Genomic DNA, 10628 nt, shown 5'->3' on the forward strand with positions numbered 1-10628 from the left:
CCGCATAAAATTGCAAAGCTTCTGCAAGGCAAAAGACACCATCAATAAGACAAAAAGGCCACCAACAGATTGGGAAAGGATCTTTACCCATCCTAAATCAGATAGGGGACTAATATGCAATATATATAAAGAACTCAAGAAGGTGGACTCCAGAAAATCAAATAACCCCATTAAAAAATGGGGCTTAGAGCTAAACAAAATATTCTCACCTGAGGAATACCGAATGGCTGAGAAGCACCTGAAAAAGTGTTCAACATCCTTTATCATCAAGGAAATGCAAATCAAAACAACCCTGAGATTCCACCTCACACCAGTCAGAATGGCCAAGATCAAAAATTCAGGTGACAGCAGATGCTTTTGAGGATGTGGAGAAAGAGGTACACTCCTCCATTGCTGGTGGGATTGCAAGCTTGTACAACCACTTTCCTTATTTCTAAGCGTCTAGCTCTCAACTCAAAGTCCTGCCTGTAGCATTCATGTCTACTTGTGCTCCAAGGTCCAGGCTTTCTTTCTCTCTTGGATTTCCCCTAACAGACATTTCCCCTTCCTGTGGAAAGACATAAACAACCTTAGCTATACTATGTTATTAAGGGATGAACTCACCTGTTAGCATGGACTTGTTAAGACACTATTACAACTGACCTTTATAGATGTGCGTATTTTATTCAGCAGAAAGAAATACAAGTAATGCTAGACTTTTTCATGGCCTAAACTAAGTACTGGCTCCTGGTGTTCCTGAGTGCAATAGCCTTGTGAGTGCTATTGGTGTTTCATGGTTCTGATACAGCGTATTCTCTCAGTGTATTTCTTTCCTTGTCCACTGTGCTTCAAGACTACTGACCACTTGTTTCAGTTTTTGCAGGAGTTCCAATTCCTCACTTAGTAAATTGTACACTCCCTATTTTTAATATTTTAATTAATAGTTTTCATTCTTTACAAATCATCAAATATGGCACTTTCTCAGGGAATTTCTTTTCTGACATTTTAAAACACATCGAGCTACTTATTAAACATGCGGCTTCACTCTGTGACTTGTGTTCATTATACTTAGGACAATTTGGAAATTTCCGCAATATTTCATCAAGCCCTACTTTCTGCACAGCATGGTTCGCTACAAACAAGTCAGGCACTTTGCATTTTTGCTTACTGTTATACTCATTGTGACTATGGCAATGCCTAGATAGATGTGGAATTAATAACTGCTGAACGAATGGAAAAATTGGGACTTAGCTATGGATATTTAAATACAGGATGCAGGAGCATCAATATTGGCTATGACTGCACACCCATTGATGCAGAAGCTGTGTGAATGAGGGAAAGTGACAGAAACTGTGCTGAGATGCTGACACAGGATTAGAAAAGAGAGGAAATGGTGGAAGTAAAGATGAAGATGAAAGATAGTCTTTGACAGTGAGAATCTTAGACCATTTCTCTCTCATAATGTCCTAAGTTTATATGAATACCACCTTAATTATGTGGTACTTTGATTTTGATTTTTTGTTGTTGTTTAAACAAATTATCATATATCCCATGATAAACTTGAACATATTATACAGCAGAGGGTGGTTTTGAACTTCTGATTCTCCTGCCTTTGCCTCCCAAGTTCCATGTTTGACCATATCCTGTGGATGAAAGTTGGCAATCAAGCATGGGGCTTTATGCACATAAGCCACATATTTATGACTTAGGTTTCTTAAACTGGGTGAGATGAGGGATGTGAACTGACAAAGAGCAAAAGACAAAAGGATGTTGTTAGAGTTGATTTAGCCTTTACTTGAGTTGTATGTTGATGACTGGGAGAATGGCCTCAGCAGGCTACAGGGAAGAGATATAATAGAAGAGGCTGCACCGATAGAAGCCTGATGCTTCTGAAGATAAATATACTGAAAATACTAGAGACAGGGCCCTCAGAGAGTAGCCAGTTCTGTTTAATTGCCTTATTAGAAACAGGGAAGAAGTCCACCAGATGAGAGTGAGAGAGATAAGACTGGCTTTTTTCTATAAAATAAAATGCATGGAAAAGTCCATTAGATTAGAACTTGAAACCATTTTTATTAAAACTATGAGATTAAAAATAACTCTATCCTGTATTATTCACATTTAGATTTGTAGTTTTTAAGAAGTGAATGTTGACCATGATGAGCATATTAAAAAAATTGAAAAATATGTCATTTTGGTTTGGGGTATTTGAAGTTTAATAGTATCCCTAATTTTCTATTTCTGTCTATTGGTATTTAGTTTTATTACATTATGTTTATTATAAGTATCTGTGTGTATGTGTGTGCATACTCCAGCACTTGTGTGAAGATCAGAGAACAACTTGCAAGAGCTGCCTCTCTTCTCATCTTGTGAACTGTTAGAAATCAAGCTTTGGACACCAGGCTTCATGCAGTCATTTTGTCCCTAAGCAATCTTGTCAGGCCCCATTCTCTGTTTATCTAGTGAACAGTTCAATAGCCGACTACATGAGGGAAGTACACGGTTCACATTATGTTCTTCAGACAAAATGAAATCCTGTGGGTGAAACTGGATCATAATTTTACATCCATGATACTTAGTGTGAAACCTGGAACAGCACCATCTTCTGAACTTTATACAGAGGAGAAAAGGTTAGGTTTCTGTGTAGATCTCCTGAGTGAGGGTGTGTTCTGCCACTGACACAGTGTATGCACACAAACATCTGCACTCAGTAATCCAACACTGACTCAAGATCCCACCAATGGAAGGAGAAATCACGAATACACCGTGCTCCTTCTGTTTCAGCTCACAATTTATTCACAAGTCGTTAATGCTGTTTGAGTGACTTGGTCACGGTGGCTAATGCTCTCAGTCCTGGCCTCTAAGTGTCATTGAGGAAATCTGCTCAGAAATCAAAATGAAGGATATTAAATTATGAGAACTTGTTCCATTCATTGCTTTTCTTCCAATTCTGAGAGCTTTATTTTTAGATGAATAATTGCATCCTTTGTACTGAGAACAAATTAATAACTACTTGCATTTAGCAATTCCAATTTTGCCATCGGAATGGCTTGTGTACACAGGCAGAATAGAATATTGAGGTTACAATTAGTTAAAATTTAGCTGGCCTTGTGAGTAAAAAAAAATCTTTATTCCAAGGGCAGCTGTTGTTAAATGAGGACATTTGGGTTACTAGGCAAAGATTAAATTAGATGAGTTTGCAGAAGCCATAAACATGTTATTCCAGAATCCTACAGGAAGATAATAGAAGTAATAACAAATAGGCTTTGAAATCACATTTTAATTAGACAAAATGTTTTACACAGAAACCCTGACACAGCACCAGCTACTGGGGCCATGAAGCTAGTTAAACATATAGATACGAGCCTGTCGGTTTGGAAATAAAAAATGTACCACTTAATAAGCAGTTTTACCAAAAATAACGACTTCTGTAAATCATTATAACTAGAATAATATTGAATATGCCCTGTTTGACTTTATTATTATTAAACATTATCTGCGGGTACTGAAACAAAATTCCATTTTATAGGTATAGTTTTCTATATTATGAAAGTGTAATAAATTGAAAACTCTCGTAATGAAGTACATCCTCGATTCTCCATTTCTGAAACAATGGGGGCAGGCTCACAATGAGAGTGGTGCCTCACTACAACTAACACTACAACTGCCTCTGCTTGGTGTATTTTCCTCACTGACTGCAGCATGTACTTATTTTTTTACCCCAATAATCTTGTCGTTTTCCCTAAGGTTCTTCAGCCAAGATCAAATCTCTTTCATTATACAGATTGAGTTGTTACAGTGAGTTTTGACTACCCACAGGCTTAGTACTTTTCCCATCAACAATTAACATCGGATTTCTCTATATGGTTAAGAAGACCAAAGAACAATTAGGAGAAGCCATGTGCTATGTCTTCTGAGATCTGCCAGTACTCATTCCTGCCTACACTCATCATTAATATTAGAAGAACCTCATCTAATGGCTGCCCTTCTTCTTGTACTGCTACAGTTTAAGTCAAGAATGGATGGGAAGCAAGGAGTGCTTACAGTTACTGAGATAAAGTAGGAGGGAGATGTAGAGGTTTCTACAAAGGCTAAAGATAGGATAAGAAAAATATTTTGAATAGTGTGGTGTGTCTATGGACAACATGTGACCTACAGGTATGAATAAACAAGTGACTCATTATAGGTATAAATAATAGTGCCAACACAAAACCATTCATATTCCTACATCATCATGAGATATTGTTAATGGATATTTCTGTAACTCATATTCAAAATTCTCATGTATGAACTTTGTAGATGACAATGCCCACCCCTGGCAGCTGCATATTCCTATTCACTCTCCTGGCCCTCTGGATCTCTTTCTGTCTCCCCCTATAACAGATGCTGCCTCCCCTCCCCCTTTCCCACCTGGATCCCTCACTCCTTCTGCCTCCCATTATTATTTTGTTGCCCTTCTAAGAGGAATTTAAACAACCTCACTTGGGCTTTCCTTCCTGTTTAACATCTTTGGGTCTGTGCAGTGTATCATGGGTATTCTGTACTTTTTAGCTAATATCCACTTATCAGTGAGTATACAACATGTATGTCCTTTTGCGTCTTGTTTATCTCACTCATGATGATATTTTTTAGCTCCATCCATTTGCCTGCAAAATTCATGATGTTTTTTAATAGCTAAATAATATTACATTGTGTAAAAGATTCACATTTTCTGTATCCATTCTTTGGTTGAGGAACATTTGGATTGCTTCCAGTTTCTGGCTATATAATAAGCATACTATGAACATAATGGAGCATGTGTCCTTGGGGTATGGTGGAGCATCTTTTAGGTATATGCCCAGGAGTGTTATATCTGGGTCTTCAGATAGAACTATTTTCAATTGTCTTTTTTTAAAAAAGATTTAATCATTATATGTAAGTATACTATAGCTGTCTTAAGACACACACTCTAGAAGAGTGCATCATATCTGATTACAGATGGTTGTGAGCTGTCATGTAGTTGCTGGGATTTGAACTCAAGACCTCTGGAAGAGCAGTCAGTGCTCTTAACCACTGAGCCATCTCTTCAGCCCTATTTTCAACTTTCTTTTGATTATATCACGAAATTTCTTTCTTTAGTTTATGAAATTTTAACTGAAATTTAATATTGGCAACTTAAAAGAAAGAGGTTATTAGTTCAACTAAAATAAGAAATTGTACTTAATACAAAATTGGACATAGTACTACCAGAGGATCCAGCAATACCACTCCTGGGCATATACCCAGAAGATGCTGCAACTGGTAATAAGGACACTGTTCCACTATGTTCATAGCAGGCTCATTTATAGTAGCCAAAAGCTGAAAAGAACTCAGATGTCCTTCAACAGAGGAATGGATACAGAAAATGTGGTACATTTACACAATGGAGTACTACTCAGCTATTAAAAAAATGAATTTATGAAATTCCTAGGTAAATGGATGGATCTGGAGGATATCATCCTGAGTGAGGTAACCCAATCAGAAAAGAACTCACATGATATGCACTAACTGATAAGTGGATTTTAGCCCAGAAACTTAGAATATCCAAGATATAAGATACAATTTGCAAAACACATGAAACTCAAGAAGAACGAAGGCCAAAGTGTGGGCACTTTGTCCCTTCTTAGAATTGGGAACAAAACACCCATGGAAGGAGTTACAGAGACAAAGTTTGGAGCTGAGACGAATGGATGGACCACCGAAGACACTGCCCCACCCAGGGACCCATCCCATAATCAGCCACCAAGCACAGACCCTATTGCATATGCCAGCAAGATTTTGCTGAAGGGACCCTGATATAGCTGTCACTTGTGAGGCTAAGCCAGCGCCTGGCAAACACAGAAATGGATACTCACAGTCAGCTATTGGATGGAACACAGGGCCCCCAATGGAGGAGCTAGAGAAAGTAGCCAAGGAGCTGAAGGGGTCTGCAACCCTATAGGTGGAACAACAATATGAACTAACCAGTACCCCCAGAGCTCGAGTCTCTAGCTGCATTTTTAGCAGAAGATGGCCTACTCTGCCATCATTGGGAAGAGAGGCTCCTTGGTCTTACCAACTTTATATGCCCCAGTATAGGGGAAACACCAAGAACTGGGAAGGGATGGGTAGGGGAGCTGGGGAGGGGTGGGTATAGGGGACTTTTGGGATAGCATTTGAAATGTAAATGAAGTAAATACCTAATAAAAAATTGGAGGGAAAAAAAGCAATGAATTTATGAAATTCTTAGGCAAATAGATGGATCTGGAGGATATTATCCTAAGTGAGGTAACCTAATCACAAAAGATCATACATGATATGCACTCACTGATAAGTGGATATTAGCCCAGAAAGTCAGAATACCCAAGATACAATTAGCAAAACACATGAAACTCAAGAAGGAAGACCAAAGTGTGGATACTTCGATCCTTCTTAGAAGGGGGAACAATATACCCATGGAAGGAGTTACAGAGACAAAGTCCGGAGCAGAGACTGAAGGAATGACCATCCAGAGACTGTTCCACCTGGGGTTCCTCCCCATAAACAACCACCAAAACCAGACACTATTGTGGATGCCAACAAGTGCTTGCTGACAGGAGCCTGATATAACTGTCTCCTGAGTGGCTCTTCCAGAGCCTGACAAATACAGACGTGGATGCTCACAGCCATCCATTGGACAGAGTACAGGGCCCCCAATGAAGGAGCTAGAGAAAGTACCCAATGAGCTGAAGGGGTTTGCAGCCTCATAGGAGGAACAACATTATGAAATAACCAGTACCCCCCAGAGCTCCCTGGGACTAAATTACCAATCAAAGAAAACACATGGTGAGACTCATTGCTCTAGCTGAATATTTAGCAGAAGATGGCCTAATCAGTCATCAATGGAAAGAGAGGCCCTTGGTCCTATGAAGGTTATATGTCCCAGTACAGGGGAATGCCAGGACCAGGAAGCAGGAGTGGGTGGGTTGGTGAGCAGGGCGAGGAGGGTGGTGATAGGGGATTTTTGGAGAGGAAACTAGGAAAGGGGATAACATTTGAAATGTAAATAAAGAAAATATCTAATAAAAGTCATTTAAAATATGCATTTAAAATATTGCATTTAAAAATAAAATAAAACTACAAAAAAGAAAAGAAGAAAGAGGTTAATCACAAAAAGCACAGTATTAAAATTGGAAAAGGAAATAAAGAAAAGAAATTGCACTTAATACCTGATTTTATTCCATAAAAATCAAGTATAAATTACTATTATTCTTTAGAGCTATGATCCTCAACCTGTGCTTCATGACACACATCAGGTATCAGATAATCTGCATAGCAGATATTTACATCTTGATTTATGACAATAGCAATATTACAGTTGTAAAGTGGCAATGAAATAACTTGACAGTTGGGGTCACCACAACATGCAGAATTGTATTAAAAGATCTCATAATTAAGAAGTGAAACTGAGAATTCAAGGAGGACAATTAAATTATTGGCTATTTCCAAAGGAATAAACATTTTTATTGTTTCATATGAGTAGTTTTTTGACTACCACAAATCTCCATTTGTTTTAATCTATGATTCTGAGAATGTTACTCTCAGATGCCCAGGATAAAACTGTGCTGGAGTTAGAGCACATTATGGAAAACGTGTCCTACAATCTTTCTTGCACCCAAGAATTAAAGGTAAGTGAATAAGTGACTCAATCTAAAATTCCCCATCTGTGAATGACAGGAGAGAAGTAAGACTCTGGCTTATTAGTCTTATTATACCCATATAAGAAGGTTAATAGTTTATGAATCAATGACTATTAAATTATACATTACAGTAACATCCACACAAAGAGTAAATGTGGTTATGTCCTAAACTTAGGATACAGAGTTTTTGATATTCATGCAGTAGGGGCTTGTTAAACTCAGGAAATGCAAACAGACGATGATGACCCTCAAGCATTCACATAGGTTCTGACCTGCACTGATGTATCTCATTGCAGATGCTGCTGTACTACATGAAAACACAGAATCCAGTTCCACTCAGATACTCATGTCATCAGTAGCAGTGATTTTCTCTTACTATCATTATGAAGATTATGTAGTACAAATGAAATTATTCCTGAAATATGTACAGAAGGCCACTGTTATTACCCTGGTAAAGCCTAGAATTCTGAGCTGGCATTTAATTTAAGACGTTACCCTGATCAGCGTATTGGTCACTGCAACTATTAGGAATATTAGTGAACTAATCCCTCAGTAATCACATTGTAGTTCATTTAAAATAAGATAAAGCAGTGGGTGGGAGAAAAAAAAGTTTAGAGGGATATGCAGTGACATTCCTTAGAATACACAAGAATATGATAAATATTCATTGAGACTCCTCCTATTCATGGTAGCAATTCATAACAATTATGAAGAATAAAATAAAGGAGTAATTAGAGATGATTAGAATGCTCAAAATCCTGCACTCACATAGAATGAAATATTTCTTTGGAAAACTTAAAATGGCAATTTTCTGAATTAATTTTAAGTTTGCATCACCTAGAATGATCTGCACCTATTCTACTGATTGCTCATACTGAGAGAAAATAATTATCATGATTCTGACATTGTTCAAAATAATTACTGCAGTTCAGCAAGTTCAAAATTAAGTTTCACTAATATGAGCATATTTGGAAATAATGTAAAGGTAATCATGGAGAAAATTCTAAAATATTCAAGTTGTAGTCCTGATAATTAATCTGAATATCTTAGTGCTTCTTTAAATAATTTGGTATTGTTAGTTTGCTTGTATAATTCATCATCTTCCTTTGAAATAGAAACCTGTTTCATCTGTAATATTCAAGAGTATGCAGTTCTATAAGCAAATTAGTATGATCTTTCTCCAATATAATGTGATAATTTTGACTATTATAATGGATAGGCTAACACTGTACCAGCTACATGTTTATCTGGGTTTAAAAAAAAATACTTTAAGAAGACTTCAATTAGTAACTGCAACTAAAATGTATTCTAAATGCCAGAGGCTAATATGAAAATAAACATTAACAAATATGTCATTGTTAAACCCAATTGAGGATAATGATGTCTGTGTTTTGAGAACAAATGAAATTTACCCCAGAACAACCAGCTCTGAAGTTGAATATGCAATCTACAATATGCAAGACCAAGCCACTCTTCTCTGCACCTCTTCAAATAAGACTCTGCCATCACTCAGGTGATCAGGCTCAGCTGTTGTTACTAAGATACCAGGAAACTTTTCTTTGAAACAGGATCTCTCACTGGTTGGAAAATCTCCAAGTAGGCTAAGGTGTCTGTCCAAAGAGACCCAAGGATCTGTTTCCACCTACTCAAACACACATCACCATGCCTGATTTTCATTTTTATAATTGGAGAATTTTGTATTGTAGATATAAGAACAATACAGCCAATGCATCTGGAAGAGTCCAGAGCAGAAGAGAAAGTACACTGAATGTGGCCAGTAGACTGAAGCAGACTATGAAAGAAGATGGGACAGGGAGTGAAAGAGGAAGAAAAGAGAGGGGAGAGTGAGGGTCAAGAAAGAGAAGAGGAGAGAAAGAAAAAGAGAGAGAGAGAGAGAGAGAGAGAGAGAGCGCCAAGAAAACCAAGATCTCACATTAGACTTTTAAGAATAGATATTTTTGTTATTTTTGTATATATGGTTTTAGGGCTGACAACTTTGCATTAAACTCAACAGATTATATATATATACATATATATATACATATACTTATATATGTATAGATAAATAAATAAATAACAATAGTATTCAAAGTAACTTAAGAGTCAGGGGCTTGGAAGAGGTTGGAGGGAAGGAAAAATGTAATACTATTTTAATTCAAAACATTTAAAACTTATTAGTTATAGCCTTAACACAATTTAATATTGTTTATTTCATTATTTATATTTAAATAAATTTGATAAGAATAATACATTCCTGATACTGTAAGCCCAGTTAGATGTTTTCTGCTATAAGCGTTACTATGTTTATGGAGTCTCTCCACAATAGAGCACCGACAAGGGTGACTTAAAACTACAAACGATTGGCTGGCGAGATGGCTCAGTGAGTAAGAGCACTGACTGCTCTTCCAGAGCTCCTGAGTTCAATTCCCAGCAATCACATGGTGGCTCACAACCATCTGTAATGGGATTTGATGCCCTCTTCTGCTGTGTCTGAAGACACCAACAGTGTACTCATATAGATAAAATATAATAAATGATTCCTTTAAAAAATACAAATAATTAAATTCAAGAAAGTTACAGAAAACATCCCTAAATTGTTCTCATAATTCACAATTATTTATAATTATAATATTTGAAAAGGTTCTATAAAAGAATAATTTCCACTTCAACCCAGAAATTCATGTAACAAGCATTCCAAAACTATCTGTACCCAAATTAAAGATTATGCATATCTGGATGAACAGTCATGATATTTGCCAAAAAATATATAGAACATTTTTCACCAAGTTAAATTAAATAAACCTTCTATTTTGTTCTTATGTCATAAGATGTAATGACAATTCTATTTTACTGTAGTGGATCTATTTATTAGTTTTACCTAACAAACTTGAATTACTTATGATCTACTATCTGTGTTCAGCTATTTAAAAATCTTATTCTAGAGCCGGGCGTGGTGGCGCACGCCTTTAATCC

This window comes from Mus caroli, chromosome 13 (assembly GCF_900094665.2).
Source record: "Mus caroli chromosome 13, CAROLI_EIJ_v1.1, whole genome shotgun sequence".
Classification (NCBI taxonomy): Eukaryota; Metazoa; Chordata; class Mammalia; order Rodentia; family Muridae; genus Mus; species Mus caroli.